Genomic DNA, 18,306 nt, shown 5'->3' with positions numbered 1-18,306 from the left:
TTATGTATTTATGTATTCATTTATTTATTTTAATATAATTTATTGTCAAATTAGCTTCCATACAATACCCAGTGCTCATCCCAACAAGTGCTGTCCTCAATGCCCATCACCCACTTTCCCCTCTTCCCCAACCCCCATCAATCTTCAGTTTGTTCTCTGTATTTAAGAGTCTCTTATGGTTTTCCTCCCTCCCTCTCTGTTTGTAAATATATATATATATATATACATATATATATATATATATATATATATATATATCCATATATATATATGTGTATATATGTATATATATGTATCCATATATATATATCCATCCTTCCCCTATGGACTTCTGTTAAGTTTCTCAAGATCCACATATGAGTGAAAACATATGATATCTGTTTTCTCTATTTCATTTAGCATAATACCCTCCAGTTCCATCCATGTTGCTGCAAATGGCAGGATTTCATTCTTTCTCATTGCCAAGTGGTATTCCATTATATATATATAAACCACATCATCTTTATCCATTCATCAGTTGATGGACATTTAGGCTCTTTCCCTAATTTGCCTATTGTTAAAAACCCTGCTATCAGGGAAATACAAATCAATGCCACACTGAGATATCACCTCACACCAGTCAGAGTGGCTAAAATGAACAAATCAGGAAACTATAGATGCTAGTGAGGATGTGGAGAAATGGGAACCCTCTTGCAATGTTGGTGGAAATGCAAACTGGTGCAGCTGCTCTGGAAAATAGTGTGGAAAATTAAAAGTAGAACTACTCTATGACCCAGCAATAGCACTGCTGGAATTTACTCCCAATTTATGAGAGGGCTGATGGATAGGGGCACAGGTATTAACTTTTTTCTTAAATGTTTGATAGAATTTACTTGTGAAGCCATTTGGTCCTGGACTTCCATTTGCTGGGACTTTATTTATTATTGATTAAGTTTCATTACCAGTAATCAGTCTATCCAGATTTCCTGTCTTCCTGGTTCACCCTTGGAAGATTGTATGTTTCAATGAACGTATCTATTTCTTCTGTTGTCCAGTTTGTCATTTAAGTTTAAACTTATTGAACTAGCCCTGCATTTTTTTTTTAATTTTTTTAACCTTTATTTATTTTTGAGACAGAAAGAGACAGAGCATGAACGGGGGAGGGGCAGAGAGAGAGGGAGACACAGAATCGGAAGCAGGCTCCAGGCTCTGAGCCACCAGCCCAGAGCCCGACGCGGGGCTCGAACTCACGGACTGCGAGATCGTGACCTGAGCCGAAGTCGGACGCTTAACTGAGCCACCCAGGCGCCCCCTAGCCCTGCATTTTTAATCCCCCCTTCACATTTTATGTATATGATGTCATATTTTACATCTTTTTATAGATATAATTTCACTACTTTTGTCTTTTAACCTTTATACTAGCTTTAAAAGTGATTAATTTACATGTTTGCTTTTATCAGTATAATTTTTTCATTTCACAATTTTCTTACTCCTGGTTATGGCATTTTCTATTCTGTTTAAATACGTCCCCTTACCATTTCTTATAGAGTATTCTCAGTTGTAAGGTTTTTTTTTTTCTTTTTTCTTTTCAACACTTTGAATTTATCATGCCACTTGTTTCTTGCCTGCAAAATTTCTGCTGAAAATCAGCTAATAGTCTTATGGGGTTTGTCTTATATGTAGCTAGTTGTTTTTCTTTTGTTGACTTTCTATTTAAAATTTATTTATTTGTCTTGAGATAGAAGGGGGCAGGGACAGAGAGAGAAGGAGGGAGAGAGAATCCCAAGCAGGCATTGCACTGTCAGTGAGCCTGATGCAGGGCTCAAACTCAGGAACCATAAGATCATGACCTGAGCTGAAACCAAGAGTCTGATGCTCAACCAAATGAGCCACCCAGATGCCTCCTCTTGCTACTTTTTTTTTTAACGTTTATTTATTTTTGAGACAGAGAGAGACAGAGCATGAACGGGGGAGGGTCACAGAGAGAAGGAGACACAGAATCTGAAACAGGCTCCAGGCTCTGAGCTGTCAGCAGAGAGCCCGACGCGGGGCTTGAACTCACGGACCGCGAGATCGTGACCTGAGCCGAAGTCAGCCGCTTAACCAACTGAGCCACCCAGGCGCTACTTTTAAGATTTTATCTTCATCACTACTTTTTGTCATTGTAATTATTTTGTGTCTTGGTTTGGCCCTTTTGTGGTTCAACTTGTTAGACACTCTCTGTGCTTCCTGGATCTGGATGCCTGTTTCTTTACCCCAGATTAACGAAGTTTTAATCTATTATTTCTTCAAATAAGTTTTCCGCTCATTTCACTCTTCTGAGACCCTAGAATGTGAATTTTAGTATGCTTGCTGTCATAAAAATACTTTAACCTATTTTCTTTTTTCTGTTGAGCTTGGGTGGTTTTCATTACCCTGCTTTCCAGATCACTGATTCATTCTTCTACAACTTCTAATCTGCTGTTGATTCCCTCTAGTGTATTTTTCAACTCAGTTATTGTATTCAACTCAGATTCATTTTTTGTTTTGTATTCATGATCTCTTTGTTGAAATTTTCTTATGGAGTTTGTTTCTAGTTCCTTAAAGCTGGTGAGAATCTTTGTAGTCATTACTTTGAACTTTTTATCAGGTAGACTGCTTACTTTTATTTTATTTCTTTTTCCAAAGTCTTGTTTTTATCTTTAACTTATAGAATATTTCTGTCTCCTCATTTTGTTTATGTGAATTAGGAGAAACAGCTACTTTTGTCAGTCTTCAAGGAAGGAACTTACATAGGAATGTCCCCTGTGTAGATTGAATATGCCTGGTGGCTTTGGTGGGCTGAAGCTGTAGGTGAGTTCTGGAGCATTCTTCACCAGGGCTGCCATGGTGAGACAGCTGGAGCCAAAATAGAGGTAGGTCAGTTGTTTCCAGCACCATCCTTGTAGATGGCTGGCACTAAAATGGGAATGGGCTGCTGCCTCCTGAGATATTCTGTGCAGGGGACACTCTGTTGAGATGGCTGGAGATTAAGCAGGTGTAGGGTGGATTTTTTTATTGTTTTTTTTTTCCCTTGTGTCACCTGGTGAAATACCTGGGGGTGTCTTGGTGTGTACTGCATTGGAACCACCTTGGTGGAACGGCTAGACCTTAAGTGGTATGAATGAGTAGGGGGGGAATACCTTAGGGCATGGCTAGAGCTGGTATGATTCAGGGGTCTAGGACTCACTGAGGCAGTAGGTCAGCTAGAGTACCCAGACCTTATGCTCATCTGTGTTATCAAGGTGATGGGAGAATGCAAGCAATGGCACTCACCAGCACCATTCATCCCAGAGATAGCTCCAGCAGTTCCCCCACCATTTGGCAAATTCTCTAGTGTTAGTAAATAGGTTTAGTTTTCTTATACTCTAATTGCCCTTTAAATTATTTGTATTTTTTTTCTCTGTCTAGGGCAGGTGAATCTGCTTATAGGTCCCTCAGTGCTATCTTTCCCTCTAATGTGTTTTGCAGTATGGGCCCGGGTAGGGTTCCTGTTGATATTGTGTCATCCCTCCTGCCATTCTCTTTGTGGTTCCTCTATACTTTGTTATGCAGGAGCTATGCAATTGTCCCTCAGTTCTTTTTCAGAAAGAATTACTCAATATGTAGGTGTAGATTTGGTGTGTCTATGGGAGGTGATTATCTCAGAGTCTTTCTATGCTTCATCTTGGACCTTCCTTGTTTATTGTTAGTGTTGTAATTATTTTTTGTCATCTAGTCCCTGAATATTTGTTTGAGACATACTCTTAAAATTTTCAAAAAATGAGTATCTATTTTGGAGATAAGAATAAATGGAAGTAATATTTAAATGTTTCCATTTTCCTTTTTAACTATTAAGCTTTTTATTTTGAACTAATTGTAAACTTACAGAAATGTTGCAAAAATAGCGTAGATAATTCCATTATATCTCTTAACCAACTTCATCACATGATTCAAAAGGAAATATGAACCTTGGAGAAACTCACAGAACATGACTCCATCTCAGAAGCAGTCTTAACCTAGATCTTGCCACTGTACAAGGTCAAAGCTACAGAACTGAACTATGCTACATGATTAATGACCTTGAAATAAAATTTTGGAGAATCTGATTTTATTTTAGCTGTCTTTTGTATCTTTTTTTCATGAGTGCAAGTAGTATGTTTATTTTCTCAAAAATGGATATTAAGCTGAAACAAGATAGGAAAGTCCTCAACCATCACTCATATTCATTGCTAACTTCTTAGGGCATCCAAGGTTCAGAAACTTCCTGAGACCTAAAGAATCTGTTTCATTGATTAGATGTTTTTCTCTCTGTGAGTGTGTGTGTTGCATTTTGCAGTACAAGTTAATGCATTTTAATCATATAAATAACATTTTAAACAGTGGTTATGTTAAACTAATTAGAAGATAGTTATTATTGTAATTAATAACATTATTTAATTTTAACTATATACTCTATTTGTTTTGTTGCCAGTCTTTTTTTTTAGTTTTCATTCAGCTAAAAATAATAGTGAAACTCTGTTTTCATAGTACCCCAGACACTGCTATCTAATTTATTTTGCTGCTTATATTTCCTATCACTATATGTACCTTTATATTGTATTCACTTTTGCTTTTCCCTTAGCCTTGAAAGCTCTGCAACTGTAATGATTTGTCCACATCGTATTGCTTCCCTTCTGCTCTATTGTAAACTTAAATTTCCCGTATTCTATATTTTGCTATTACTTTGGTCATAACACAAGAAGAGCCCTTATTATGTTTCATTACATTTAGCTTTATGATCTTCTCTTTCCTCTGCTAGATAATGACTTACACCAAGCAAGGCCACCTAGGCATGTGTACATTCACAGAGCACAGAATAATTTCTGGAATGTAGTGGACATTCAATATAAAGATTTTGATTCAACAAATGAATGAGGTTTCATAACTAAGATAAAGTGAAAAAAATGTGATTGTATAGTTCTTCATTAAAATAGCACATTTTAAGTATTAACCAATTCAATGTTAGCCAAAGCTAGATAGATATTTAAGTGGGAATTTGACAGGGCATCACACTGTGGATGGAGGTGTTATGGGGAAGAATTTTTTTTCTTTTTCTTAAGAGTTTAGTATTGCATTTACTTTCTAGTGTTAAAAATGTTATTTGGGTAACACTACATGCAATTAGACAAGATAAAGACAAAAATGGCTTCAGCGTCTCTTTATTTCTCTCTGATTAATGCATGGTTGACATTGTTAAAGTAATTACTGCAGGCAGATCTAAATTCTTTGCATGTATAAATTCTTCTAATCCTGACATGTTTTCTGTGATGAAAGATACTGTTATTCTTCTAATTTAAAGATACAAATCTGTCACAGAGGCTAGACTTACCAAAGAACAGTCAGGTAGGATGTTACACAGCTCAGCAGCCAGGGGTCTGGCTGCTGACCGTGGGTGACTCCTATGTTGCACTGCTCCTCAGTACTGACAAGAGCAAGCTGTAGAAGGAGCAATGGGTTAGAGCAAAGATGGGAACAACGATGCCTTGAGAGTCATATCCTAATAATTGAGGCAAAATAAGAGTTTGCATTGTTAGACTCACCATATTATTTCTAGTTTTCTTTATTTGCTTGAATCCTCGCTTTCTTCCTGTATTCTCTTCTTTCACCCACAGAAAATAAGGTCAACATGTAGGTACCAGAACATTATCTCAAAGCTAAAGGGATGGCTGGCATAAATTCTATGGATTTAGTGCAAGAAAAGTGTAAGAATATGTGTGTGTATCTACCTACACACACACACACACACACACTGTATAACTGGTAGTCCCATTTCAAAGTGTTTGCTTCTTTGCATCTCTGACATGCTGAGATCTATTTTTTTCAATGACTGGAGGAGATTTCAACTCTATATGTATCTCCTAGAAAAATGCTAATTTTCTTGGCAAGTCAAGAACAGAACATCTGCTTTTATTGACTCTTTAGTTGAAAAACAATAAGAAAACCTTATCTTTTTCTGTGCTGGTGATATGACTGTAATACCCTATTGCATATTAATGACTCTCTAGATCCATCCTTGTTTGAATTTGAATGGTCAGAAATAAAATGATGCAATATTGAGTTACAAAACAGTAGTAAACCATATTTGCTAAATACTTTCTTCACCAAATGGAAACATACATATATGATATAACAGTAAAATGAATGAAACATTTTAAAAGGAAGTTCTTGTTTATAATGTTTCTTCCCTAGTTACATGACAGCTAATGTAGTATTCATGGTCAAATTTAACTTTTGAGACCATCTGCTCTATGCAAGATGTCATAGAAATAAAAGCTGTTTTGAAATGAAAAGAGAACAAAAATCTTACTCAGAGAACACCTCCCAGCTGTGTTACCAGTTACTGTGTAATCATCTTTCATTATACATGCTGTATGGGGTATAGAGGATGATTAGAAATGCAAACCTGATGTTCTGGATTTGTACATCTCTTTTAGGGACAGATCGGCTCAGCAAGGAATTTAGCCTCAGATTTTGATTGTGTCTCATGAAATGTTTTGCTAAGTCACTAATATTTGTTGAGTGAACATTTTCATATTCTAAGAAACAACCCAAAGACAACTTCTAAAATTCTTGTATTTATAGAATACTCAACACTAACCAGCATGAGACTAAGCAAAATTAGGACCATATATGCTGACAGTTCAGAGCCTGGAGCCTGCTTCAGATTCTGTGTCTCCCTCTCTCTCTCTGCCCCCTCCCTCATTCATGCCCTGTGTCTCAAAAATAAATAAGCATTAAAAAAATTTAAAAATCAGGACCATACTATTATCTTCATTTCCTTTTTTCTTCCAATTTCCACTAAAAGGATGAAAAGCATAGTAAGAAGACCAGTGCTGCAAGTATTTAGAATCTATGTATCTATATATTGTCTTCTCAAGGTCAAAAACTTGTCAGTTTTGGAGGGCATCTTCTCAGATATTCTACACTTTTGAGAGCACAGTTGTAGCATATAGCTACGTAATGTCTTAAATAGGGAAATAATATGTATATTTTGTAGCTTACTTTTGCATTTCATTTATTTCAGATCATTCCATAGTGGGTAGTAAGAGCTGATTCATTGTATGAGTACTGCATTGCAGACGTATTTCCAATTGTTCCAGATGTCCATTGCTATGAAACTACTGTACAACTCAAATTTACTGGTTAAAATGTCAATGATTTTATTGTATCTCATCATTTTTGAATAAGGTAGATGCATAAGACCTAGCTAGGTGATTTTCCTGGTTCACATTGTATAAACTGGTTGCTTGGTAATAATTACTTGATGCCAGGATGGATGATAGAAGATAGATATCCCCACATGTCTGTGGCCTTGGTGGAGATAGTTGGAAAACTGACTTCAGATGGCCCCTGTCCAAGTGGTCTCAAGGCTTCCCTATGTGGTACCAGTATGGTAATTGGCTTTCTTACAAAACAGTTCAGAGCATTATGATACCAAAGTGGATGATGCCAATCTTTTCAAAGGGGATGCCCCACACTGATACAGCTTCATTACCACCAAATTCTTTCGGACAGAGAGTACTCATAGATCAGAACAGATTCAAGGATAGAGGATATAAGTTCTTCTTAATAAGAGGAGGAATATTAACCCATGGTCATTTTTAATCTGCCATACCAGTTTTTGGTCAAACAACAAACTTTAATAATTATTCTTGTGTAGACATTTTTGTGATTATAGTAGTAGACACATTCTTACAAGTGATATTGATGAATTATAAAATGCTGATTTGCATTTATGATTTTGACAGATATTACTCTTTTTGTGGAAGTATTGTACAACATATTGATCTTTCTTTATCTCAACACTGCCTAACACAAAAGGTGTTCTCAAATACTTAAAGAACATAGCACTGAAATGTAGAGGGCAGGGTGAAGAGATGAAGAAATGTATAGAAACAGAAAAATAGTAGAGCAAGTAAGAAATCTAATATTTAAAAGTCATTCAATTTCTTGTTATCTGTATCTTCTCTGTTAAAATTATATAAGTAGATTATATAATTTCTTAGGATTACAAAAGGATACTAGTAGAATGGACCTATGATTGTATATATTTTAAGATTTTGTAAAGCATTGTAATGAAGCAAAAATTTAAAGACCTTTTTAAAACTTTTTTTAAAGTTTATTTATTTTTGATGGAGACAGAGTGTGAGCATGAGCTGGGTAGGGGTGGAGAGAAAGGCAGACACAGAATCTGAAGTGGGCTCCAGGCTCCAAGCTGTCAGCACAGAGCCTGACGTGGGGCTCCAACTCATGATCTGTGAGATCATGACCTGGGCCAAAGCCAGACGCTTAACTGACTGAGCCACCCAGCTGGCCCAAAAATTTAAAGACATTTCAAGAGAACATGCAAAATCTGAGGTCCATAAATACTTCAAAGTTGTTTGTTTTTTTTTTTACTCCTTAATGCTTGCTTAGCAATTAGAGCTAGCTTAATTTTATATGATCATCTTTACTAACGCAAGTATTGAGAATAATTTTTGAGAACATAATACATATGATTTGATTATAATAGTATCTGTTTAAATATTTATATAACTATTTATTGTAATATCCAAAAAGACATTAGATATTCTAAAGAGATCAAATTAGTCAACAGGACATATTGTCAATAGCTTACCATTTGCTTCATTTAAGCGAGATCAAAATTTTGAAATTGTTAATATCATCCATATTTAATGTATATATCTATAGTAAATGGTAAGACCAAACTTATTGTATGATATCATGAAAGATATACAAAATATAAAGTTACATGAATATACATGAAAATCTTATGAAAGTTTAAAATCTGGCTTCAGAATTCCTGTGATCATAGGTATCACATATAATAAAAAAATATTTGGTGAATATGTCTCAACTCCTAAAGTTTTGACTTCAAGAAGATATTAAGGAAAATTTCAACCGATATATGACACCTTATGAAAGTTGTATAAATGACTCTTATTTCCAAGACCAGTTTTACTTTTTAAGGCAATTTTATTTGGGGTAATTTTTTTAAATTTCAAAGATAATATATCCTAATTAATTTTTTAATTACAGTATAATTAACATGCTATATTAGTTTCAGGTGTATGATATACTGATTCACCAATTCTACATTACACATTGCTGATCCTGATAAGCATACTATTAATCCCCTTTACCCACCCCCCAGTCCATCTCCCCTCAGGTAACCACCAGTTCTCTATATTTAGTCTGTAGTGCTTTTGTTTTGTTTCTTAAATTACACCTATGAGGAAATCATATGGTACTTGTCTTCCTCTGACTGACTTATCTAACATTATACCCTCTACATCAAACCTATGTTGTTACAAATGGCAAGATTTCATTATTTTTATGGCTGGAAATATTCCATTGTGTGTGTATCTTCTTTTTTAAATTTTTTAAGTTTTTATTTAGTTTCTGTAGAATTTTGTGATCCATCACTTATATACAATACCAGACGCTCATCACAAGTGCCTTCCTTAATACCCATTTAACACACCCCCTGCTGACCTCCCCTGGAGCAAACCTTGGTTTATTGTCTATACTCAGTTTTATGGTTTGCCTGTCTTATTTTCCTCCATGTTCATCTATTTTGTTTCTTAAATTCTACATAATATATGCTTTTTCTTTATCCATTCACCCATGCATGGACCGTTGGGTTGATTCCATATTTTGACTGTTGTAAACAATGCTACAGTAAATATAGATGCGCATATATCTTTCTGAATTAATGTTTTTTTATTCTTTGGGTAAGTATCCAGTAATGGAATTACTGGATTTAACTTTATGGAGAATCTCCATACTGTTTTAGATAGTGGCTGCATACGTTTGCAATACCCCCAATTCTTGCTATTTCTTGATTTTAGCCATTCTGGCAGATGTGAAGTAATAGCTTATTGTGGTTTCCCTAAAACGCTGAGTGATGTTGAACATCTTTTCATGTGTCTGTTTCCCATCTGTATTTCTTTGGAAAAATGTCTGTTCATGTCTTCTGCCCATTTTTTAATTGCAGTATTTGCTAATATAGCAAATGTTTTGTATATACTTTGGAGACAAACCCCTTATTAGTTATGTCATTTTCAAATGTCTTCTCCAACTCAGTAGGTTATCTTTTTGTTTTGTTGTTTCCTATGCTGTGAAAAAGCTTGTACTTTTGATGTAGTCCAAATAATTAATTTTGCTTTTGTTTTCTTTGCCTTAGGAGACATCCAGAAAAACGTTGCTATGGCCAATGTTACAGAAATTATTGCCTGTGCTCTCTTCTAGGATTTTTATAGTTTCCCATCTCACATTTATGCCCTTAATCCATTTTAAGTTTATTTTTGTGTATGGTGTGAGAAGGTGGTCCAATTTAGTTCTTTTTGCATGTAGTTGTCCACTTTTCCCTGAACCACTTGTTGAGAGACTATTTTCTCCATTGCATATTCTTATGCCCTTTGTCAGAGATTAACAAATTGTGAGTTTATTTTGGGGCTCTATATTCTGTTCCATTGATCTATGTGTCTATTTTTGTGTCACACTGTACTGTTTAGGTTATTATAGATTTGTAATATATCATGAAATCTGGTACTGTGATACTTCTCATTTTCTTCTTTTTTTTTTTTTTTTTTTTTGATAGATACTGAATTAAATCTGTAGACTGCTTTGGGTAGTATGGATATTTTAACAATATCTGTTCTTCCAATCCATGAACATGGAAAGTCTTTCCATTTGTGCTGTGCTCAATTTCTTCCATCAGTGTTTTCAGAGTACAGGTCATTCACCTCCTTGGTTAAGTTTATTCCTACGTATTTTGTGATTTTTGGTGCCATGGTGAAAGGGAGTTTTTTTCTTAATTTCTCTTTTTGCTACTTCATAATTAGTGCACAGAAATTCAAGGGATTTCTGTATGCTGTGACCTTACTGAATTCAATAATTTAATCTTGTGGTTTTTTGGTGGAATCTTCAGTCTTTTATATATCAACAGAAAATAGTGAAAGTTTTACTCCCTTCTTATCAATTTGGATGACTTTCATTTCTATTTCTTGTATGACAGCTGTGGCTAGGACTTCCAGTACCATGTTGAATAAAAGCAGTGAAAGTAAACATCCTTATCTTTTTCTGATCTTTGAGGCACAGCTCTGTTTTTTTCCCCATTCAGTATGATGGGGAGTTTTTCATATATGGACTTTATTATGTTGAAGTATGTTTCCCCTAAATCTACTTTGTTGAGAGTTTTTTTTAACATGAATGGATATTGTATTTTGCCAAATGTCTTTTCTGTATCTACTGCTATAATTATATGGTTTTTATTTTTTCCCTTAATGTGATGGATCACATTTTTGATTTGTAAATATTGAACCACCTCTGCATCCCTCGAATGAAACACAATTGATCATGGTGAAACATTTTTTAATGTATTGCTTTTTTTATATATTTTTTTTTACATTTATTTATTTATGAGAGATGGAGTGAGACAAAGTGAGAGTAGAGGTGGGGAAGAGAGAGAGGGAGACACAGAATCTGAAGCAGGTTCCAGGCTCTGAGCTGTCAGCACAGAGCCTGATGCAGGGCTTGAACCCACAAACCTGTGAGATCATGACCTGAGCCGAAGTCAGATGCTTAACCAACTGAGCCACCCAGGCACCCCATTTAATGTATTGTTTAATTAGTTTTCCAGATATTTTGTTGAGGATTTTAGCATTTATCTTCATCCAAGATATAGGCACATGTTTTTCTTCTTTGTAGTGTCTTCATCTGGTTTTGGCATCAAGGTAATGCTGGCCTCATTGAATGAATTTGGACCTTTCCTTCCTCTTCCACTTTTTGGAATAGTTTGAGAAGAATAGGTAGTAACTCTTTTTTTTTTTACAAGTGTTGTAGAATTTACTGTGAAGCCATCTGGTCTTGGACTTTTGTTCATTGGGAGTTTTTTTTTTTTTTTTTTTTTTTTTTTTTTTAAGTAGTCTTCACACCTGTGTAGAGCCCAATATGGGACTTCATCTCACAACCCTGAGTTTAAGACCTGAGCTAAGATCAAGTGTTGGAGATGTAACTGACTAAGCCACCTAGCCACCCCTGTTGGTAGTGTTTTTGATCACTGATTCAGTCTCCTTGATGTTAATCAGTCTGTGCAAATTTTCTGTTTCTTCCTGATTCAATTTGGGACATTATATTTCTCTAGGAATTTATCCATTTTTTCTAAAATATCCAATTAGTTGGCATGTAAGTTTTCGTAATATTCTCCTGTAATCCTTTGTATTTGTGGTGTCGATTATTTCTCCTTCATTTATGACTTTATCTGACTCTTTTTTTTTTTTTTATGAGTCTGGGGCTAATGACTCACCAATTTCCTTGCTCTTTCAAAGACCTAGCTCTTGATTTCATCGTGTTCAATTTTTTTTAAGTCTCTCTATCATTTACTTTAGTTCTACGCTGTATTATGTCCTTTCTACTGGTTTTAAGCTTTGTTCCTCTTTAGTGTAAACTTACATTGAGATTTCTCTTCATTCTTGTGTAGGCCTATATTGCTATACACTTCCCTCTTAGAATAGCTTTTGCACCATCGTATTATCCTTTTGGTTTGTCTCCATGTATTTCATTAAATTTACTCTTTATTAGTTGAGACATTCATTGTTTAGTAACATGTTATCTAATTTCTATGTGTTTGTGTCTTTCTAGATTTTTTTTGTGGTTGATTCCTAGTGTCATAGCATTGTGGTTGGAAAAGGTTCATCTGACTTCAGTCTTTTGAATTTGCAAAAACTTGTCTGTGGCCTAACAGGAGATCTATTCTCTAGAATATTCCATGTGCACTTGAAAAGAAAATGTATTTTATTCTGTTTGGATACAATGTTCTGAATATATCTTTTAGATCCATCTGGCCAAGGTGTCATTCAAAGCCACTGTTTCCTTGTTGATTTTCTGTTGGATGATCTATCCATTGATGTAAGTGGGGTATAATATAATACTATTATTTTATTACAATTGATTTCTTGTTTTATGTCTGTTATTAGCTCCTTTATGTATTTGGGTGTTTCATGTTGGATTGTTTCCCTTATGATTAAGTAGTATCCTTCTTTGCCTCTTGTTATGGTCTTTTAAAGTCTATTTTGTGCAATATAAGTATTGCACTCCAGCTATCTTTTTACTTCTATTTGCATGATAAATGCTTTTCCATCCTTCACTTTCAATCTGCATTTGTCTTTAGGTCTGAAATGAGGCAGCATATAAATGTATAAAATTGCTTTTTTATACAGTCACCTCATGTCTTTGTCTTTGGGCATTTAGTCTATTTAAATTCAAAGTAATTATTGATAAGCATGTGTTTATTGCCATTTTGTTACTTGTTTTATGATTGGTTTTATAGTGCTTTCTTCTTGCTCTATTCCTTTGTAATTGTATGTTGTTGTTGTTTAGTATAATGCTTGGATTCCTTTCTCTTTGTTTATTGTGTGACAGGTTTTTGGTGCATTGCTACCATTAGGTTCATATATAATATTTTATGTGTATAGCAATCTATATTAAGTTGATGGCCACTTAAGTTTGAACCCATTCTGAAGTACTAAATTTTTACTCCTTGCCCACATTTTATGTATATGCCACACTTTACATTCTTTTTTATTAATCTTTTGACTGATTTTTGTAAATATAAAACCATTATGTAGGCTAAAGTAGCAAAAGCAATTATAAGTGATTAATGTACTCTATTATATGTTTGCATTTATACGTGAATTTTTTTCATCTCATAATTTTCTTATTCCTACTTATGATCTTTTCACTCAGAGAATTTTCTTTGTTGTTTATTGTAAGGCTGGTGTAGTGGTCACAAATTCTTTTAACTTTTGTTGGGAAACTCTCTCTCCTACTCTGAATGATAGCCTTGCTGGAGAGAGTATTATTGGTTGCAGGTTTTTTGGTGTTTTTTTTGTTTTTTGTTTTTTTTTTTTTTTTCCTTTCAGCACTTTGAATACATTGTGTCTCTCCTTTCTGGACTTAAAAGTTTCTGCTGATATGTTGCTTACAAGAGATTCACTTTAGGCACAGAGACACATGCAGACTGAACATGAAGGAATGGAAAAATATTTACCTTGTAAATGGAAGCAAAAAGAAGGTTAGCATAGCAATACTTAGACTTTAAAACAAAGGTAATAATAAGAGACAAAGGATACTACATAATCATAAAAAGTACAATCCAAAAGGAGAATAATTTTACATATTTATGCACCTAACATGAAAGCACCTAAATACATGAAGCAACTGTTAACATAGAGGAATTAACATAGAGGAAGAAATTGACAGTAAAGCAGTATTAGTCCAGGACTTTAAACCCCACTTAGATTATCCAGATGGTAATCATCAAGGAAACAGCAGATTTTAATGATACATTAGACTAATGGATCTCTCAAATATATGCAGAACTTTCTCTCTAAAACCACTGGAATAGACATTCAAGTACACATGAAACATCTTCTAAGATAAAGTTTGAAATTATATAATGTATCTTTCCCACCCACAACTCTATGAAAATAGAAATTACAGAAATAAATATAGAAACACTAATACATGGAGGCTAAATAACATGACACTAAAAAATTAAGGGGTCTACCAAGTAATCAACAGCAAATCAAAAAACACATGGAAACAAATCAAAACACAATGGTACAAAATCTAAAATATAAGTTTGTAGCAATACAGACCTATGTCAAGAAAGAAGAAAAATCCTGAATAAACCTCCTAACATTATTCCTAGAGGATCCAGAAAAAGAAAAAGCTTAAAGAAGTATAAGGAAGAAAATAATAAAAATAAATATCAATGAAACCAGATGTTTGTTCTTTAAAAAAGATAAGATTTATAAACCTTTAGCCAGACTTACCAAAAAGAGAGAGAGAGGACTTAAATAAAGTAGGACAAATATAAAGATAATTTTATGAAAAACTATATGCAAACAAATTGGATGACCTAGAAGAAATGGATAAGTTTGTAGAAATCTATAACCTTCCAAAACTGACCCAGAAATAGAAAATTGAAACAAACTAATTAGTCACAATGAAATGGAATCAGTAATTAGGAAATTCCAAATGGGGTCCCTGGGTGGCTCAGTTGGTTAAGCATCAAACTCTTGATATCAGCTCAGGTCACGACATCACAGTTTGTGGGACTGAGCCCTGAGTCAGGACTCACTGACATTGCAGAGCCTGCTTAGTATTCTCTTTCTCACAAAAACAAGTATACATTTAAAAAATAATATTAAGAAACTCCTAACAATCAAAAGCCCAGGACTAGATAGCTTCACAGGTGAATTCTACCATTTAAAGAAGAATTAATACCTGGTGTACCTGTGTGGTTCAGTTGGTTAAGCAACAGGCTGTTGATTTCAGCTCAGGTCATGATCTGATGGTTGTGAGACTGAGCCCTGCATCAGGCTCTGCCACTGCGTGTGGAGCCTGCTTAACATTCTCTCTCTCCCTCTGCCCCTCCCAGACTCACTGTCTCAAAAAACAAACAAACAAACAGGAAAAGAGTACCTATTCTTATGAAACAATTCCAAATAATAGAAGAGAAAAGAAAACTTCCTAATTCATGCTACAAGCCCAGCATTATCCTGAAACCAAAAATAGACAAAGATACTACAAAACAAGAAAACTACAGGCCAATTATATAATGGAGATAGATGCAAAAATCCTCAGCAAAATATTAGCAAACCTAATCCAATAATACATTAAAAAATTATTCACCATGATCACGTGAAATTTATTCCACAGTTGCATGGGTGGTTGAATATTTACAAATCAATGTGATATAACACATTAATAAGAGAAATGATAAAAACCAAATAATCATCTCGATAGATGCAGAAAAAGAATTTGACAAAATACAACATCCATGGATAAAAACTATTAATGCAAAATCAGAGGAAACGTATCTCAACATACTAAATGACATATATGAAAAAAAAACAGCTTTTCCTCTGAGATCAGGAACAAGACAAAGATGCACACTTTCACCAGTTTTATTCAACATAGCGCTGAAAGCCCTAGCCACAGCAATTACAAGAAATAAAAGGCATCCAAAGTATTAAGGAAAAAGTAAAACTTCACCTTTTGCTGTTGACATGATACAATATGTATAAAACCCTAAAAACTGCTCCAAAAAACTACTAAACTAATAAATGAATTCAGTAAAGCTGCAAGATACATTAATATACAGAAATCTGTTGCTTTTCTGTACAGTAATAATAAAGTAGCAAAAAGAGAAGACAATAATCCCATTTATAATTGTACCAGAAAGAATAAAATGCCTAGGAGTAAACGTTTAAACCTTCAAAAACTAAATAGGCCACAAACTATGGTAAAGATATCCTAAACTCATGTATCGGAAGGACAAATATGGTTAAAGTGTCCATACTGTACAAAGCAATATACAGATTTAATATAATCCTTAAAGTTATGAGACCACAAAAATCCTTGAATACCCGAAGTCATTTTGAGGAAGATGAACAAAGCTGGAGGTGTCCCAATCCCAGATTTTAAGATACACTACAAAGCCATAGTAAACATAACAGTGTGATACTAGCACAAAAATAGGCACATATATCGATGGCACATAATAGCCAGAAATAAACCCAACATTTTATGGTCAATGTAATCTGTGACAGAAGAGGCAAAAAATACAATAGGGAACAGAATAGTCTCTTCAACAAATGGGCTAGGAAACCTGGACCACTTTCTCACACCATACATAAAAATAAACTCAACTTGGTATAAAGACCTAAATGTGAGACCTGAAACCATAAATCTCCTGGAAGAAAACAGGCAGTGATTTCTCTGACACAGCCATAGAAACATTTCTAGGTATGTCTCCTTAGGCAAAAAAACAAATGCAAAAATCAACCATTGAGACTGCACCAAGATAAAAAAAAGTTTTGCACAGCAAAAAATGAAACAAAAAAATTAACAAAGTGAAAATATAACTTACTGAATAGAAAAATGTATTTGCAAACGATATTTCATATGGAGTTAATATCCAGAATATATGAAGAACTTAGGTGACACCAAAAATATTCAATTAAAAATGAATAGACATTTTTCCAAAGAACACATCCATATGGCCAATATACAAATGAAAAAATGTTAAACATCACTAATCATCAGGGAAATGCAAATCAAAATCACCATAATATGTAACCTCACACTCACCAGAATGGCTAGAATCAAAAACATAAGAAATAACAAACGTTGGTAGGAACGCAAATTGGTAGGTGCTGTGGAAAACAGTTCGGAGGTTCCACAAATTTAAAAATAGGATTAACATATAATCCAGTAATTCCATTATGGTATTTACCCAAGGAAAATAAAAACACTGATTTGAAAAGACATATGCACCCCCCATGTTTATTGCAGCATTATTTACAATGGCCAAGATATGGAAGCAAGACATCTATCAACAGATATAGAAGATGTGGTATATACGGAATATTGAAATATTACTCAGCTCTGCAAGGAGATCTTTCCATTTGCAACAAAATTAATGGACCTAGAGGAAACAATGCTAAGTGAAATATGCCAGAAAGACAGAAATTCCATATGATTTCACTCAAGTGTGGAATTTAAGAAACAAAAAAAAAGAGAATAGACTTGGAAATACAAAGAACTGGTGGTTGCCAGAAAGGAGGTGTGTGTGTGTGGTGGGGTGGGGGTGTGTGAAATAGACAAAGGGATTAAGAGTACGTTTATGATAAACACTGAATAATGTGTAGTATTTTTAATAATTATACTTGAGTAAAAAATTTAAAATATTTACTTTTAGACTGCCAGACACTGTAGCAATAAATCAAATTGATTTTCTAATAGCTTACTTCATAATTTAATGTCATCTTTTATACACAGACACCACTCCTGCTCTCCCTTGTTGGTTGGCCGTTTTTTCAGGAATTCTCTGTTGTACTCTCCATTGCAGTGGTGAGTCATTTTTGTTTTAAAATATATCCTGGAATTCTTTTAAAGCAATGATAACATTAATTGAATATTTATTATATATGCAGAAGTTCAGTGCCTTTCATATAAGTCTTTAATCTTTAGCCTTAAAAAATAATGAAGGAAGAAGTATAGTTCATTATCCTTCAGAGGAAATGGAGATCAAGAGAAGCAGAGTTACTTAGCTAAACACATATGCCTAGTGATACACAAGTGTGCCTGTGTAGCCTCCCTGTTTTTCATCCATTCAATGTACCATATATTGATTGCCTGTTATGTGCCTCTCTTACTATTAAGCATCCAAGAGTCTAGACAAATGTGGTTCCTTTCCCTGTGGAATTGACAGTG

The 18,306-nt window shown here is 34.3% G+C and overlaps 1 long non-coding RNA gene across 2 annotated transcripts in view; it reads left to right on the top strand.

Moving 5' to 3' along the window:
• LOC122230106 overlaps window positions 1–18,306 on the top strand; it is a 45,812-nt gene that overhangs the window by 18,765 nt on the left and 8,741 nt on the right. For both annotated transcript variants that reach the window (XR_006207282.1, XR_006207283.1), the window contains exon 2: window positions 17,872–17,943. This is a non-coding gene — a long non-coding RNA (uncharacterized LOC122230106). The remainder of the gene's footprint in view (window positions 1–17,871; window positions 17,944–18,306) is intronic.

Source organism: Panthera leo, chromosome C2 (assembly GCF_018350215.1).
Source record: "Panthera leo isolate Ple1 chromosome C2, P.leo_Ple1_pat1.1, whole genome shotgun sequence".
Lineage (NCBI taxonomy): Eukaryota > Metazoa > Chordata > Mammalia > Carnivora > Felidae > Panthera > Panthera leo.
This window is presented reverse-complemented; position numbering and strand designations above follow the sequence as displayed.